The sequence below is a fragment of the Bicyclus anynana genome, chromosome 1, assembly GCF_947172395.1.
Source record: "Bicyclus anynana chromosome 1, ilBicAnyn1.1, whole genome shotgun sequence".
Taxonomy (NCBI): domain Eukaryota; kingdom Metazoa; phylum Arthropoda; class Insecta; order Lepidoptera; family Nymphalidae; genus Bicyclus; species Bicyclus anynana.
Window position 1 is genome coordinate 6,673,063 of NC_069083.1, and position 18,693 is coordinate 6,691,755.

The 18,693-nt window shown below is 33.8% G+C and overlaps 1 protein-coding gene across 2 annotated transcripts in view; it reads right to left on the reverse strand.

Moving 5' to 3' along the window:
* Positions 1 to 18,693, reverse strand: part of LOC112052511 (uncharacterized) — a 74,230-nt gene that overhangs the window by 17,444 nt on the left and 38,093 nt on the right. Inside the window, exon 1 of one of the 2 annotated variants that reach the window (XM_024091625.2) lies at positions 14,796 to 14,918. The exons of the other annotated variant lie outside the window; for it this stretch is intronic. The gene's annotated coding sequence lies outside the window, so the exon portion shown is untranslated. Of the gene's footprint in view, positions 1 to 14,795; positions 14,919 to 18,693 lie in introns of those variants that run through there. 2 annotated transcript variants of the gene reach the window in all.

The following is an 18,693-nucleotide window of genomic DNA, read 5'->3' on the forward strand; positions in this document are numbered from 1 at the left end:
AATTCATAATTCATAATTCATAATTCTTTATTTGCAAATTGTTAAATACAGATCATCATAGCTTAAATATAGATTTCATCACTGAATACATAATAGATTTTATCTCAATTCGACATCATCATCATTTTCATTATCAACCTAAATTCGACTCACTGCTGAGCTCGAGTCTCTTCTCAGAATGAGAGGGGTTAGGCCAATAGTCCACCACGCTGGCCCAATGCGGATTGGCAGACTTCACACACGCAGGGAATTAAGAAAATTCTTTGGTGTGCAGGTTTCCTCACGATTTTCCTTCACCGTTTGAGACACGTGATATTTAATTTCTTAAAATGCACACACAGTTTTCATATCCACTGGGCTATCACGACTATTCGACATACAAAGGTAAATTAATGTAAGTGATGTACATTGTAATCATATGCAAAAATATACAGTCGACTATAGAGCCAATTCAGAAGTCTGTCTTAAATATAACATTCAAATCATAAATCGTGTTCGTTTCATTGCAAGGTATTAAAATGTTCTAAGCGACTAGTCCGCTTTCGCCGAGGTCTAAATGAATTTTATGACAGATGACACCTTGACCAATTGATTTTGTGACCCCAAAAGTTACTGATTCGTGAACGGCTTGGGTACGTTTTTTGTTACACAAACGAGCAGCATCATTCATTTAGATACATTGATTCGAGATTCGAGATTGAAACCCTACAATTCCTAACTGGTTTAAATAAAGAAAAAAAGTGATTTAGCTATATGGTTCCATTGGAAAGTCGAATTAAATAAATTGGGGCAAAATACACATTTTCCAGCCCCAAAGTAATCGTAGATCAAAGAGCTAAGATTCTGAAGAAGGAAATCAAAGTAAATCTCTATTCGAGCTACCTAGTCACTTATAATTATTCTGAGAACGAGAGAGACACCGCGCGGTTTTACCCGCGTGATTCCCGTTCCCGTAGGAATACGGGGATAATATATAGCCTATTGCCTTCCTCGATAAATAGGCTATCTAACACTAAAAGAATTTTTCAAATCGGACCAGAATTTCTTGAGATTAGCGCGTTCAAACAAACAAACTCTTCAGCTTTATAATATTAGTATAGACATAGTATAGTAGAGATAGTATAGTGTAATATTGTTAATGAGTTATACAATTATGATAGTCAGAGTCGATGTAGGCGAGTACCTAAATATTGCAATACATGCTTACATGCTTATTTAATATACTTAATCCAAAAAATTAAATGCGTAAATCCAAATAATTAATGTGATGGAAGTTGCACTAGTATAAACCGTGCCGCAACTTCCATCGCTCTTCCCTCATTATAGATGATTACAACATTCAAAATTAACAATCTAAAATTAGAGAAAATAAAAATCTTAATAATAAAAAACTAGCTAAATATTAGTAAAAGGAAAAAACTAAATAAACAAATAATAATAACAACGACGAGCGAAGGAAATAAAATAAAATAAAATACATGTTAGTTGAGTGTGCCTTAAGTGAGAAAGTGTATGTGGGTTGATGTGTGTGGGTGTAGCGTGTGTAGTGTATGTTCGTGTGTGTGTGTGTGTGTGTGTATTCGTGTTTACGAATGTGTGATTAATGTGTGTTTGGTTTAGGCCGGTGCTATGGGCAGAGTAAAGATTTACTGTGCTATATTCAAGTGTATTCAAGGGTATTCAAGTGTAATTTATTTCAGTAAGTGGAGAGTTCCGAATTAAATATATATTTAGATAGATGAGTAGTGTATGTTTATTTTTCAACGGTAAGTAACTTTTCAGTATCTTCATATGACAGGTTTAATAAATATGGTATTAAAGTTTTTTTGCAATTCCTTTTATTTAGTGGGTAGACATTTAATACTGCGTTTATTTTGTTATATACGTGAGGACCTTGGAAGCAGTAAAATCTTCTTATAAATGACGTTTTTGTAGGAAAAGGAGCCTTCGCCACCGTGTATTTCCTACGTCTGTCCAAATAAGAGGAATTGTATATGAGGTCACAATGCTGTTTTAATGAAATACTCAGTATATATAGTTTTCTCACTGAGAGTACCTCACAGTTTTTATATAGTAGTGAGGTTGGGTACAGAAATGGTCGATAAGTGGAAACCTTGAGTATTGCACGTTGTGCAACTTCAATTTTCATTAATGTAGTCTTGTCTGCACCTCCCCATATAGTTATGCAGTAAGAGATTATGGATTGGCATAAAGTCAGGTATATCCGCTTTAGTATTTTAGGTTCAACTACATGCCTAAGAGTTTTGAAAATATAAATCATTTTAGACAGTCTGCTCCTAAGATTAACAATATGTTTTTTAAAATTTAAATTACAATCAATGGTTATTCCTAAATATTTAATGTGTTCGACTTTTTCTAATATTTTGCAAGATGTACAACTATTAATTGTAGAGTGGGGACATGAATGTGCGGTAATATGGAGGTGATCAGGTAAATTAATCGTTTGTCGCATTGAAAAAGTTATATACTTCGTTTTATCAATGTTTAATGATAGTTTACTGGTTTGCAGCCATTTTGTAACAGCATTTAGACCCATTTGTGCTTCTTTAAATACTTCAAGCCACGAATCTGCAGCAAAAGCAATTGCAGTATCATCTGCATATGAAATGATCATACCCTTGTCTAATTGAAGACGAGTAAGCGCATCTATATATATAAGAAAAAGAGTGGGCCCCAGTATACTGCCTTGAGGTACTCCGTGAGTAACCAACAAGTCACTGCTAACAAAAGAATCTAATTTTACGCGTTGATATCTGTTTGATAAATAATTCTCAAAAAGTTTCAGTTGAAGGCCTCTTATACCAATGCATTCTAACCGATTTAGTAGGAGAGGTATAGACACGGTATCAAAGGCTTTTGCCAGATCTAAAAAGATGCACAAACATTTTTTATCTTTGTCCAGATTTGTCCCTATATAATTGGTCAGCGTGTGTACAGCATCTTCCGTTGATTTCCCGTGCCTAAAGCCAAACTGATTTCTAGATAGAAGATTGTTCTTTTCTACATATTGTGTTAATCTTGTATTTATTATTTTTTCTAAAATTTTTGATAATGCTGGCAAGATGGAGATTGGCCTGTAGTCATTCAAATTACTTTTGTTACCACTTTTAAAAATTGGTCGTAGTTCTGATATTTTTAGTGCTTTTGGGAAAATACCCTTCTGCAGGCAACAGTTAAAAATATATGTTATTGGGGGTATAAGATGATGCTTACAAATTTTAAGTATTTTATTGCTGATACCATCCCATCCCACTGTACATTCGTTTTTCAGGCTCATAATGATACTATTTACTTCATCCATATCTGTATTCAGTAGCACAAAAGAACTTAGCCGACTGCCGGAAGCCCCATCCAACTTAGGCGTATCGACATTGTTAAAACTCTCTGCAAGATTTTTACCCACATTTATAAAATAATTATTGATACCATCAACCGATGATTGTGGTGTGCTTTTAATATTTAGCAATTCTTTATTATACCCTTTTTGTTTTGTAGTGTTAATTATATTTTTAAGGACGTTCCATAATCTTCTGTTATCATTTTTGGCCATGCTTACTTGTTCTTTGTCATAGTTTCTCTTAACTTTTTTTAAAATATTATTACAGAAATTTCTGTATCTTTTGTAAGTTAAACAAATGATTTCATTATCTGGACTATTCCTGACTTTTTTGTGCAGATTATCCCTATGCCTTATGCATCTAAGAAGTCCAGGTGTAATCCATGGTTTGATTATTTTCTTACGTCTAGACAGTGTGGCTATTTTCGTATTATTATTAACGGCAGTAGAAAGTTTATCTATAAAGTAATCTAACGCAGTGCTTGGATCCTGATTATCGTACACTGGTGTGAAATCTGTATTAAGTATATCTGAGTATATTTTATCTGTATCTATATGTTTAATTGTGGTTGTTGTGTATTGTGCTATAGGATGTTTTAGTTGCATATTTAGAATTACGGGCTTGTGGTCCGTTATTTGGGTTTGGGGTACAATAGTTACAGATGGATTCGTTGTCTTTAGAAATACATGATCAAGACAGGTTCCACTAGCATCTCGTGTTACTAAGTTATGAGCAGGCAGTAATCCATGAAACGCAGTTACATTTAAATATTTTTCTGAATTAGCATCAATTTTATCTGGTATAATATCTATGTTAATATCCCCGATAATCATTATATTTTTATAGTTCGAAATATTTTGAAGTAAGGTATCCAATGATTTTAAAAAGTTATCAATATTCTTAAAAGACGGCGAACGGTAGATAGTAATAATGACAATATTTTTTAATTTTACAACTAGGCAATTAGCATCTTGAAATGGTGGTTCTTCAATGTTGACTTGTATCTTATCTTTAATGTACAATACTATACCATCATTTTGGTTATAGTTATTTTTTGTTGATGCACAATTATAACCATTTATGGATGGAAGAGACAAAGTATTTTTCAGCCAACACTCTGTTAAAATTATTAAGTCTAGGTCTATTTTTAGCCTAGCAAGTAAAACTTCAAAAGAATTCATATTACAATTAATACTTCGTATATTTTGTGTGATAGTTGTAAGATTGAAATCATTCATGGAATTTATATAACGATGGCAATATTTGACATCACACGATATTTGTTTTGAAACAGTCACGTTGTCTATTTCATCAAAAATTTCATTAATGTTATTAATCATTAGAGTTGAAGATTAAGTGTTTTGGTATTTTATGTCGTCGTTTGACTTTATTAAAAATATGAAATATATGTGATTTAGGCCAAAATATCCAGGTAATATATGTAAAAAATGTGTAAAATTGTATTTGTAAAAAATGTGTAAAATTGAATAAAATGTTAATAAGTATATGATATGACAATATAAAAAATAATTGTAAAAGTATGTAAATTAAAGTTGTATACTCGTATGTACCAATAATGAAAATTATAGGGTATTTTAAATGTGTTAAATCTAGTCATGCAGTTAATCTAAGTTTTTCTAAATCCGCCTCCGTACTAATTTTAATCTGTGGAGATTTTTCGTCTTTTCGAAGATACACTATTCCTCGCGATGTCCAGCAAAAAGCGTATTTTTGGTTTTTTTGTAAGTTCCGTGCCATGTAAAAGAGCTTTTGTGCGTTATGAGTCAAAGTCTCTGAGATATATATGGGTTTTTTTGGTCCAGTATAGCTTAGATCAGAGGTATTCAGCTTATCCATTTTGGACTTTGTTTTATTGAAGATTTTGACTTTATTTATTATTTTCTCCTTAATAATGGTATTGGAAAACTCTGTAATGATTGGGTTTGATCCATCCTTTGCATTAATACGGTAGACATCTCGAATATCGGAATCGCTTATATTGATTTTTAAAACTTTTCCAAGATCCTTTATATTATTACAAATATTCTCCTTAGTCTCTCCATTTTTTTTAGGGATGTTACGTATTTCCAATCCCGTAATACGCGACTTTCTCTCATAATTTTCAAGTTTTTCTTCTAGCTGATGTATTGTTAGTTTATCTTTTTTTCGTTGTGATTCCAAAGTCGATATACGGGTCAAAAATTCATCATATTTACTCGACATAGTGTCTACACTCTTTTTTAACTCATCGTTTTGTTCTTTGATGTTAGTTATTGTGTTCTTCAGGTCCTTAAAGAGGCTTTCCTGTTGTCGGGTAAAAGCGATGAACATGTCGTTAATATCCGACGGAGTATATGTATTTGTGCACTCATGTTTGCGTTTTTTGCGTTCAGTTGTACTAAGTCCAAGCATCGGTAAGTCCGGTGCCGAATCTCCGTGTTATATATAATAGCTCTTTGATTTATTACTCTGTATGTCTGATTACCAGAGTCTTGTGTATGCTAAGCCATGAATGGCGTCACACCTTAATAGTTGATAAGATCATTATCTTATTAAATAGGCAAGTACCATACTATTAAAGGTGCGATTGCGATTTAGCGTTCCAGCACGACGCTAAAGCGTAAAATGCCAAGTTTAAATGCAGATAGCATTGTTAGCATTGGTCATAGGCTAACTTAACAGAAAAAAGTCATGCACGACTTTCTTCCAACTTGTGAACTGCACATTGTTTCAAAGAACCCTTTGGAGACGAGATAAGCCATTTTTAGAATAAATGGGATGTATTATACGCAAACTAGGCTGAGTTGAGTTGGTCAAAGATGCGTTTTAAAGAAAAGCTACCGCAGCAGTGCGGCCTCGCGCTGTATTTGCACCTGCATATTTTTTTCCGTTACGCTTAGCGCATCTTTTGTGCTGACTACAATAGGCGCGGACAAAGACGCGGTTTTAAATATAGCTATGGTAAATACTACGTTAATGTTACTATTTGAAAGGCCGTTCTATTTTAAAAGCCACTTAAATAAGACAAAAGATAGCCTAGATTGAAATTCAAATTATCTTTCAAGTTTCAGGTTTATGGGTAAATAACTACCTGCACCCAAACACTAAACTTCGTAAGTAAAAAAAGTCCTTGCTCGCTAACCGAAAATAATGTAATAATTGAGCATGTTACGAGTATATTAACTTCACTAAGTACATCTTTAACCTACTTAAATATTAAAATTCTAAATATGTATTTGCAAACGTAGGTAAGTGCAGTTGGCATTAGGTATGTGGTAGGTATCTGTACCTACTAATATTATGAGGTAAAGTTTGTGGTCCGTATGGGGTAATATCTGGTACTACTGAACCGATTTTGATTTTGAAAATTTGTTTGCCACTAGCCACGTTATATGCATAAACGCACAAATAACAAAGATATTAGTAATTTTGTTTGAACGCACATACAAATCTAACGATCATTACATTACCTACGACGTCATTAGTTCATGCCATTTTGTATGAGGCGTTTTTCAGGGATCCGCGTCAGCGTCGCAAATCTGAACCCTGTAGCTCCGAAAGTAACGATCGCAGATACCCTGTTCCTTTTAGAAAATTGCTTTACTATTAGCAAACTCTTAATTTATATACAATTTAAAAAACTGACATCATCCCTATTGTAGTGAACTCTACAAATGATCAAGAGGTAGTAAACTCTCAATGAACCATGAACGTACATATATAACAGTATAGTATATGTAAGACAAAATATTAATTTGTACAAACGAAAAGGAGATTTAAACCCACGTCTTACTAGACACGGGCATAAGTTAGTTATTTCTGCATAACGTCTCCAAAGAGTAAAAAAATCTTTTGTAGGTTTGGGTGTACTCTTCTATAATAAGATCCCCAAGACTGTGATGGACCTGCCAATGCATAGCTTTAAGCAATGTGTTAAAAAACATCTACTTAGTCGAGGGTACTACAACATTGATGAGTTCCTTAATGATAAAGATGCTTGGAGGTCGTTGGATCAGCTTCCACCTTCACACAGGAAGTAAAACTACAAGAAATGTAAACAGTAATTGTTATCAATTGTAAATTATAATACTGTATGACTTTTTCAAAAGAGCAACTGTTGAGTTTCTTGCCGGTATCTTCTCAGCAGGACCTGCCTTCCGAACCGGTGGTAGAATCTTTACAAATAGTCAACTGACGTGTCAAAAGTGCTTGTAAACTGAGCCTACTTGAAATAAATGATTTTTGATTTTGATTTACATTTGAACGATAACCTTTCTGCGGCAATTATGTTTAGTTTTTGCAGGCTTTGCAGAAAAATTAAAACGTACTTTAGATACAAAGGTGCCTACATTTAAGATAAAACACTTCAAACAATCATGAAGTAGTTACAATGAAGGCGATGAAATTATCATAGATATTGAAATTTCTTTGATGAGTGACATTATCAGTGATAAAATGTCATTGACCCAGCAGAGTCCGCTACTTCGTCTGTACAGTGTATCTACTTACACGACGAAAATAAAAGCTCTTGAAATTATACAAACAATGAGAACAGAGAACGAGCCACTCGATTTACATTTATTTAAGCTCTCAATGGCTTTTAAAAAACAAAAGTAAGTACGAGTAAGAAGGCCTTTTAAGCAAAAATCAAGAAATTGAAAAAAAAAAAGTCTTCTAATTATTTTACATTTAAAAATATACCTTGAAAAATGATGGAATTTTAATAATTACAAACTTTCTACCCCTACTTCAGCCCTTTCTGCTTTTATTTTCACGACAAGTATCTTATATCCTTCTTCGTGTTGTGGTTTTTCAGTAGTCTCAGCGTGATGCCCGGTAAAACAAAAGACGGACAGACTGACAGAAAGTAATAAAATAACAAAAACCCTACCCTACGTCTACCCTACCCGTACCCTGCTTCTACCCTATTTAAGTGAACATGTTTTATGTTAGATGTACAACTTTTCCTAGTACATTTTGTTTTTCACTGTGACAGTTAAGAGTAAGAAAAAAAATCGTTTTACATAAAAAAGTAACAAAGCCTTGCATTTTTAACCGACTTCCAAAAAGGAGGAGGTTCTACGTTCGGCTGTATGTATGTTTTTTTTGCCTAACTCTTGAGTCTACAAACAGTGAGAACATTGGCTGTTACACACTGGCATATTGAGCAAAGACGTTCTTGTAAATAAAATCCCTATAACGGACCTCCAAAATAATGTCTAAAAAGTCCTAAACCTACCTACAATACAAATAAATAACTTCGTCAAAACAAAGAAATTGAAAAGCAATCTACATTCAAAGGAACATTTATATTTCTTTGTATTGAATTATAACAAAACGTTGTCATTTCTTTTCGTTTAATTTCCGTTTGTATAACGTATTTTACATTAGGATATTGTCTTTTATACTCACTCATAGAAAGCGTTTGCACTAGGAAATTGCCTTTCAACATTTCATAAATTAAACATCTGCGAACGGTTGAAACGAGGCACTGGGAAAGCTATTCATGAAAAGCTAGTTGTCTGAAAATTCTCTTTCAAGCCAGGCTTTTACCTGAGATTGAATGGTTAGCGGTTTGTAGAAAATTAAGTGTTTACCTACCTGCATCATTGTATGAATTTACATACGAAAAAGACGATAATATACCTACTTAGAGGATAGTAATTCAGGGTATCACGAAGTAATCACTCATAAATAACGTGGTTTTATAAAGGTAATAGAATTTTCCGAATCGGTTTAGTAGATCCTGAGATACCTCTACAACCTATACTAAAATTAAATATACTAATATTAAATACTGTTAGATGTGTTATTTATAGTCAACTCAATGTTAGTTGTGGTCAACATCGAACGTTATTTAAACAAATAATACCTAAATATCGTCTACAACGTAGAGTTGTGTGTTCAGGAAGTTTAAAAACTATATATACATAAATATAAATGGAATTAAAGACAAAACTGTGCATGTGGGCGCTCAGTACTGTAGCCTATTGTTCGGATTACTTTTTGCGGTGATTTTGTAGGGACGTAACCGATCTATAGTATAAAAATATCATTTTCTACATCTACAACACCAAAAAGGTTTACCTTGTTGTATTAGTAAAGATTTTTAAAACAATAGACAATACCTTGGAAGACAAGACAGACCAAAGACTCCAACCCAGGCAATGAACCACTTAGGCTAAGTCAACTGAGGGACTGGACTAAGGTCTAGTTCAGACTACTTTAGTAGGTATGTTAGTCCAGCACGAACGATTTTTGGGCGGTAAATTGTTCGTACTCGACTAAAAAAAACATACATACAGCCGAACGTAGAACCTCCTCCTTTTTGGAAGTCGGTTAAAAATACTTAAGTAGTCCGAACTAGGCTTAAGAGGCAGTCGTATGTTTTAGTACAAAAATGGTACAGACGAAAACACCGGCAGCAGTGAAAAATACCACTTTTTTTCTGGCACTAACCCAGTATCTTCTTGTTTATATTATTCTAATGTAGATTTGATATTTTGCCAGATAGTACACGGAGTCATTACTTTTGACCTCCGCGATATACGTCATCTGTATGCCACTACATAAACACAATATTATGAGTATGTCATATACCATTAATGTAAGTACATAATTATATACATACTAGCTGACGCCGCGCGGTTTTATCCGCGTGGTTCTCGTTCCCGTAGGAAAACGGGGACAATATATAGCCTTCCTTGATAAATGCGCTATCTAACACTGAAAGAATTTTTCAAATCGGACTACTAATTCCTGAGATTAGCATTCAATTAAACAAAGAAACTCTTCAGCTTTATATATTAGTATAGAATATAGATTTACATCACATCGTAACAAAGGTCAATAAGGTAAAATATAAAATGGTTAACAGTACAAATTTTCGATACAGTGTTTATGAAATATCATGAATATTTAGGTAAAGTATGCGACAAACTTCTAATCCGTTCTGAAGATACAAAACTCCGAAAAGCGAAATATTTCAACCAACTGAGATGTTCTTGTACCTACATTGTTTACTTGTAGAAGAAGAAGAAGAAATATACTTTATTGTACATTAAAAACAAAAATAAACAATAACTTATAATAACACTTAGAAACTAATGGCGGTCTTATCGCTAAAGAGCGATCTCTTGTAGTTATACGTCTAGCATTCAGAGGGGAATCTAAGCTTAGCGTATACATGATATTATTGTAACAAAGTTCCTTATCGCATGCTGCGAAAGGGGGCTCGACGGAAAAATTAAGACCAAAAGTTGTAACGACACTTTTTACCCGATTGCGTAAGAAGGAGGGTAATATTTTTGCTATAGTTGTAAGCCGTGACCTCGTGTCACCTCGTGTGACCTCAGCCGAAGTCGTGAGCTCTAGGGTAGCAATGATAGCCTTCCTCGTTAAATGGGCTATCTAACAATAAAAGATTTTTCAGATCGGTCCAGTAGTTCCTGAGATTAGCGCGTTCAATCAAACAAACAAACTCTTCAGCTTTAAAAAAAAAGTAAAAGGCTGCTAACACTAAGCAACTAAGTAATTTTAGAAACAGGCGGTGTATCAGGAAACAGAGCGGTTAGTTTATGTTGTGGACAAATGTATTGAAAATTAAAATGTGCAATCAACCTTATTTATGTGATGTGGAGGAAAATGTGGGGGAAACCCGAGTTACCTGCAGACATGTGAATTAAATTAAAGTACGAAAAAAAAATCCCTTGTATGGGTTTCACCAGGTAGAGACAAATGGAAAAATATCATTGTACCTAGGTACCTAAAATTTTTTTTAATGGTTGGGTAACTGTAAATTAACTGTGGTGATCACATTACACCGAGTGACATTATATTTTGCTGGCTGTTTTAAAATGAAAATGTGTAAGTAGTATATGGTTAACTATGCTACCCATAGACGTAATAAGAAGTCCAGACACCGTCTTCTGAACTAAAAAGTGACGCACTCCAAAAATTCTACCAGTTTGCATATTATATACGTACACACTGACACGCACACAGATGCAAATATGAAGACTAATAGCTTGCAAAACGCTTCACACTCACACATCACACCACCACACACCAACAGTCAAACAACTGAAGTACCATAACCGAATACCATTCTGGTACTTATGTTGTTTGACAGCGAGATACCGTCTGCCTATTTTATAAGTCTATGAAGCTACCATGTGTTTTTTGGAAAGCATGTCAATTACCGTCTGTTCGATAGCCAGATGATTATATTAAAGCGCCATTGTTTAAGCCTAACATGGTTATGTGTATGCGACCTAGTATTTTGCATGCCAATAAATCCATAGCCAATAGTGTATCCTACTCTATAAACGCTGACTAGTCGACGGCCTGTGGTTTCACCCGCGTAGTTCCCGTTCCTGTGAGAATACGGGGATAAAATATAGCCTGTGACACTCACAAATAACGTGGCTTATTAGTTGTAAAAGAATTTTCAAAATAGGTTCAGTAGATCCAGAGATAACCCTTACAATACCACAAACATTACCTCTTTGACTCTTTTAATATTATTATAGACTAAACCATGAGTATAATTTATTTATTTATAACAGCTTTTGCGGCTTCGTCTGCGTGGAAGTCCAGACAGAACTCAACCTTAAACTTTTAATGGAGAAGAGTTTCTTCACACAACTTTTGTGTAACTTTAACCATTTACGAAGTGCACGCAAGAAAGTCTCTCAAAAATAATATTTTTTTTTTCATTTTCACCACATTTCTCATTGATGCTCCGCTCCTATGGATTGTAGCGTGATGTATTAACATCTTAAATATAAAAAAAATATAATCAATGAAATATGTGTAAAAATGGAAAAAAACAAACAAATTGAGGAGGTATCGATTTATTCAATACAAAAAGGACAAGTAGTTTCTTAAATTAGCATGTTTAACAATACAAATAAACCCTTCAGCTTTATATTGTTTAGTCTTTCTAAACAATATATAACAATATAGATCTAGTTCCTCCTTCTCCATTCAACAGAACAGCAAGACGTCGCGAACGTTGGCATCCATACATTGTGGATGTCCAGGCAACGCGTACGAAAAGATTTGCGTCCCCATTTTTAAACAAAAATTTGGAATGCCCTTCCGGCGTTTGTGTTTCCTGACACTTATAATTTAAACACCTTCAAAGCAAGAGTGAGTAGGTATCTTCTAGGTAAGCGCGTTTCAACTTAGACCGCATTAATGCTTACCATCAGGCTTAGTTGTAGTCAAGCGCTAGCCTATATTGCATTAAAAAAAAGATCAAAAGTTTTTTAATTTTATATACCTATTAATATGTAGTCGTTTTGTATAGAGTAATAAAATTTCACGGTGCTCGCTTTTCCAGCACACCTGTTGAGGTCTGTGCCAGTTTTATCGTTGTTTTTGCGACCGGTAACATTATAATGTAGATTTTCGGCGTTATCAAATTACATGCCATCTGGCAGTTCAAACATCATTATATTTTTTATGCATACTATTATAAAATAGCAATAAAAAAACAACAGATATCGAGCGTCTGTACATACTATTACAATATCATATCAAATACGATTATATTAAAAAATATATGAATGCGAAAGTTTGAAGGGTTGTCACGCAAGAACTATTGGACGGATTTTTGGACAAAGGAGATGGTCCATTTCAGGTCCACTCTTATTCCCCGTATCAATAAAATTAAAAAATACAAGAATTTTATTAAAATTTAAATAAGTGAATAGATCTAAATAAAAGAAATAAATAAAATTATGACCCAAGTTTTCGAGTTATATCAAGATAGCGCCCAGCAACTATGACATGACAATTGACAGCAAACGTCAAATCGACTACTGCATTGAAAACGTCATCAATCCGCCATTATTACCCACATTAGTGATGCATATCTTGGGAGAGAATGAATATTTATTAATTAATTTTTATTAATTATTATTTAATAGAATCCTGAGCAAGCGTACATTTTGACCGAGCAAAATAACTTTACCGAATAAAAGTACAAAAAAACATAGTAACATAGTAAGATGAAAAACACTTTTCTATTTTCATTTTTCACATTAATCCTTTTTACATTATCATAGTTTGCGGAAACTAATCGTGTACACGATTATACATATAAGAAAAACTTGAATTCCACGATGAAGTTTCAGGTGTTTACTAAATAAACTAATGTAAAATGGAATAATTTATTTATTAGTTTGATTTACACGGACAGAGTCAAATATATAATTCAACTTTACTAATAATGTAGGTAATATTTAATTTATGTAGTAGGTAGGTACCCGTCTATTTTACATTGTAAATTTATGCGCGATCCTCGATCGGCACTGTTTATTGTTTACGTCGTCTGAATACGTAAGATCATTTGTTGATAATGCCATGTCTGGCACAAACAGAGACATACCTAATAGGTATATGGACTGAACTCCATATGGATAATATATAATAATATATATCCATATACCTATAATGAAGTTTACTTGTACATATGTTTTCTGTGGTTTCGCCTCATATATACCTATCTCACAGATTAATCAATAATATACAGATTTAGCGGACGGAACACGCACACAAAATACAAAATTCAAAAAGTAATACATTTTCGAGTAAGTACGATACGAACCGTCGCATCAGTAATTTTCAATATTATTCAAGAAAAATGACGTCTTATGTTTTTAAATATTTTAAAAATTGTTTACAAAAGTAAAGAAATAAGATGGAGTATTTTTATTTATTCAAGTCAAGGAGACGTGTGACGTTTGTTTTTTTAATTGATTTCACCGGCTTCAGTACGTTGCTTGTAAAGACTCACTTTGGTTAATCTGTGACCTATTATATATACTAATATTATATAGAGATAATCTCTGGATCTACTAAACCGATTTTGAAAATTCTTTTACCACTAAAAAGCTACGTTATTTGATAGTATCTATTTTTATTTTTATATCAGTATTCTCACGGGAGCGGAAATTACGCGGGTGAAACCGTGGGGTATCGGCTAGTAACATAACTTTTGACTTAAGAGCGATATGACATTACTACGGACGCCGCCATGACTTATGATTGATTAATCTATGAGAGAGGGTTATACACTGTAGATTATTGCTTTGCTTGATTCGTTTTATTTAAAACGATAGTACAGTGCTATTTCATTTATATCATTTAAAAAGGAAAAATATTTTAAATATTAAACAATAAAAAAATAGTAAACAATTTCTACTGACACTTCATTTTAAATTATAAAAAATGATCAGTAGGTAGGAAGGGTATTTTATGCAAAGTGGTTAATTTGTTTATTCTCGCAGTGTAAATAAAATTACAGAATACGCAGATAAAGGACAAAGCAATAATACGATTTTTAGTTTGAAGATCTTAACCATAATCAACTGAAATTTATCTGAGACGATTTCGCGACAACCGCCAATATAAAAAAAAATAACTTACCAGTTTCTTTTTAATTAAAATTCAAATGTGTCCAAATTTTCAAACACTGGTGGATACAATCACGTCGTGTTTATATTGCCATACACTCACTATAAATAAACTTAATGTTCTTTGTATTGAACTGAGGACCAACGTGCAAGCTCGTTCGTACTTCGCGAGTAACTGACAATTACATGGTCGCATTTACTGTAGCCTTTACGTACCTCACTCAGTCAGTGAGATGTTATTAGCCGAGAGTAACCACTTTTGGGATAAACCGTTCGACGGCGAAGACCACCATCACTGCGGGCGTCAGGATTGACTCACTCAGTCTATTAACCCTTACAATGTCCTTCGACGATGAGGTTGTGGTCACACAAGGTAGACCTCGAATGTTTAAAACCTAGTGTGTCGCTAAAGCGGTTCAATTATTATAAAGCAGTTCAATCATATTGTTTTGATTTTTTTTCATTACATTACCAGAAAACCACTTAAATTATATTATTACGAGTATCTCTATCTGACTGCTTGTGTTAGAGCTTATTTAAGAAAGTATACATGTACGTGCCGCCTTTCATTGCCTTGTTTTAGTGAAGGAAATGATCGCCGATGTAATTACCGTGTAATTACGAGGTTATCCGGGCGCAGGGCTTGTAGCATGCATTGTAGGGCATGCTCTTAACATGTTTTCTCTGCGAGATAATTCTTTATTAGATACTTAGATATGTGCGTCAGGTTTTACACAAACCCTAAGTAAACATTTCATATCCGAGCGATAAAGTTGCTTCATTTACCTAATTATTTCTTTATAATAACAATTCATTGCATTTAACCTGTTATCATTGAATTTTCTTTGCGTTATTATTTCAATGTAGCCGCTATTAAACTACTGAGTGCTGAAGCCACGTATCTCTAGGGGTCACAACATCTCACTCACCCAGTCGTAAAACGTAGACGGTAAAAATAATCGTGAATCAACTCGGGAACTGACTTTGAACATTGTTTCCATGTTGAGAAATACGCATGGTCGCGAAAAACCCACAAGGAATGAAATTATAAAAGTCAAAGTTCAAACATACCAATTGAGTGTCTTAACGGTAGGATTACAGTATAATATTATGGTCTATTATGGTACAGAAGGTGTCAAGTAAGTAGATGATGGTTTACTTGCAATACTATCTATACTATAATATTATAAAGCTGAAGAGTTTTTGTTTGCTTGAACGCGCTAATCTTAGGAACTCTTCAAAAATTCTTTCAGTGTCAGATAGCCCATTTATCGAGGAAGGCTATATATTATCCCCGTATTCCTACGGGAACGGGAACCACGTGGGTCAGCTAATATGTTGTAATTGCGTTCGCGTGGATTTCTGTTTTTTACAAATCCCGCGTGTACTATGGACTTTTCCGGGACAAAAAGTATCCTATGTTCAGTACTAAAGTCTAATTAATCTCTATTAAATTTTATCTTAATCGGTTTAACGGTCTGGCCGTAGAACAGACAGTAACTTCCGCATTTATAATATTAGTATGAATAACATTAATATTATAAATATTATGGATGTCCGGAAAATAAGCAGATCAGGAAAATTGTAAATTAAATGCTACTGGTGATTTTTTAGTACCAAGTCGCTATTTATAATTATTTTGTATTAACCACAAAGATATTATTTTTTATATTCCAGATAATATTACTAATAACACCAAATAATTTTTTTTATTTAATTCTTTACAAATTAGCCCTTGACTACAATCTCACCTGATGGTAAGTGATGATGCAGTCTAAGATGGAAGCGGGCTAACTTGTTAAGAGGGGGATGAAAAGCCACACCCCTTTTCGGTTTCAGCCAAAAGCAAATAGCAGCCTCGTTAATACGCAATTAACTGTTTCATATCATACCAGTATGTAAGCGTAATCAAAAATAAACATTGCCATTTTCTCAGCTAGCTAATATTAAAATCGCGACAGTAAATATTTAATTAAGCTATTGTAATCAGTCATTTTAGAGGTAATGATACTGTGTACATTCAACGCGACCTACTTGGAGCATCCTTGCTCTTAATTTACGTGACCAAAGAAAACTGATCAGTGGAATTTTTATAACACTACTAGCTGACGCCGCGCAGTTTCACCCGCGTGGTTTCCGTCCCCGTGGGAATACGGGGATAATATACATATAGCCTAAAGCCTTCTTCGATAAATGGGCTATCTAATACTGAAAGAATTTTTCAAATCGAACCAGTAGTTCCTGGGATTAGCGCGTTCAAACAAACAAACTCTTCACCTTTATAATATTAGTGTGATAGGGTTCAAAATATAAATCTGACTCTATTATATGAAGGTTTGTACTTTGCAGAAGTTCATTATAAACAGCGAAAAGCAGACGAATCCAAGCCATAATTTTACGAAACTTTCTACGGAAAACAGCATTTTTATTAGCATAAGTTAGTCTTTTTGTTTCATCATAATCATCATAATTTTTATCCGTTCTGTATTTTAGATTAAGTATCATATTAGTTTAGTTGTTTGAGGTATAGAAATGATTATCGTAATTGTAGATTTTCTCACCAGTCATTTTTTTTTTTTTTTTTTTATTCTTTTACAAGTTAGCCCTTGACTACAATCTCACCTGATGGTAAGTGATGATGCAGTCTAAGGTGGAAGCGGGCTAACTTGTTAGGAGGAGGATGAAAATCCACACCCCTTTCGGTTTCTACACGGCATCGTACCGGAACGCTAAATCGCTTGGCGGTACGTCTTTGCCGGTAGGGTGGTAACTAGCCACGGCCGAAGCCTCCCACCAGCCAGACCTGGACAAATTAAGAAAATCTCAATCTGGCCAGCCGGGGATCGAACCCAGGACCTCCGTCTTGTAAATCCACCGCGCATACCACTGCGCCACGGAGGCCGTCAAAAAGTCATGATTTAAAATATTAATATTGTATATATAAATTTTAAACTTTAGATTTAGACAACATGCGGTGTTTATCTATAAATAGATTTGCATTTTATCTTTCTGCTCCTTGCATTTATGTTTAATGATTGTATTATTTGTATGTCTGTTGGTTGACCAAATAAAGAGAGAAAAAAATCATCATCATCATCATCATCATCATCATCATCATCATCATCATCGTAATCAACATTAGTTCATTAATTATTATTTAATTAATTTTTATTTTTCTGATTAGTATTATTACCAATGCTTTGCTTACTTATCAAGTTTGGGATTCGTGGTTAAACCTCTTGTAACGTCGTTTGCAGAAGTGCGAGTAGGTTCATACTTATGTACTTATACTTAGTACAGAATGTATATCGGTTGTCGGCGGCACCAACCAAACCGGTTGCCTTAAGATGCATTTAATGATGCTCATTATTATATTTTACGACGAAACTTAACTTATTAAATACTGTTTCACTCATATCCGTTATGTTGAAGTGAGAGATAAATAGTTTGAAGACAAATCACACTTTCTGTGACCACTGTTCTTTAAAATCACACTAATATTATAAAGGCGAAAGTTTGTGTGTGTTTTTTCCTCCTTTGCACTGCGGCTAATAAAGCGATTTGGTTGAAATTTGGAATTAAAATGGTTTTTACTCTGAATTAACATGTATGCTACTTTCATCCCGGAAAAATTCATTGATCCCGCGGGATTTGTGAAAAACTGAATCCCACGTGGACGAAATCGCGGGAGTCCGCCAGTAACTACTATCAATTAAAAGTACAAAGTGTCTTTTTATATATACAACGTGTCCCAAAATTCAACGATAAGCGGGCGCCAAAAGATTGACCTGCTCATGAGCACTTAAGGAAAAATAATAAAAAAAATATACCTAAATTTTTTTTTTAGTTACAAAATAAATTTTAAAATTCTTTGAAAATTTACACCTTGTATGATATTTTGAACTACCGCA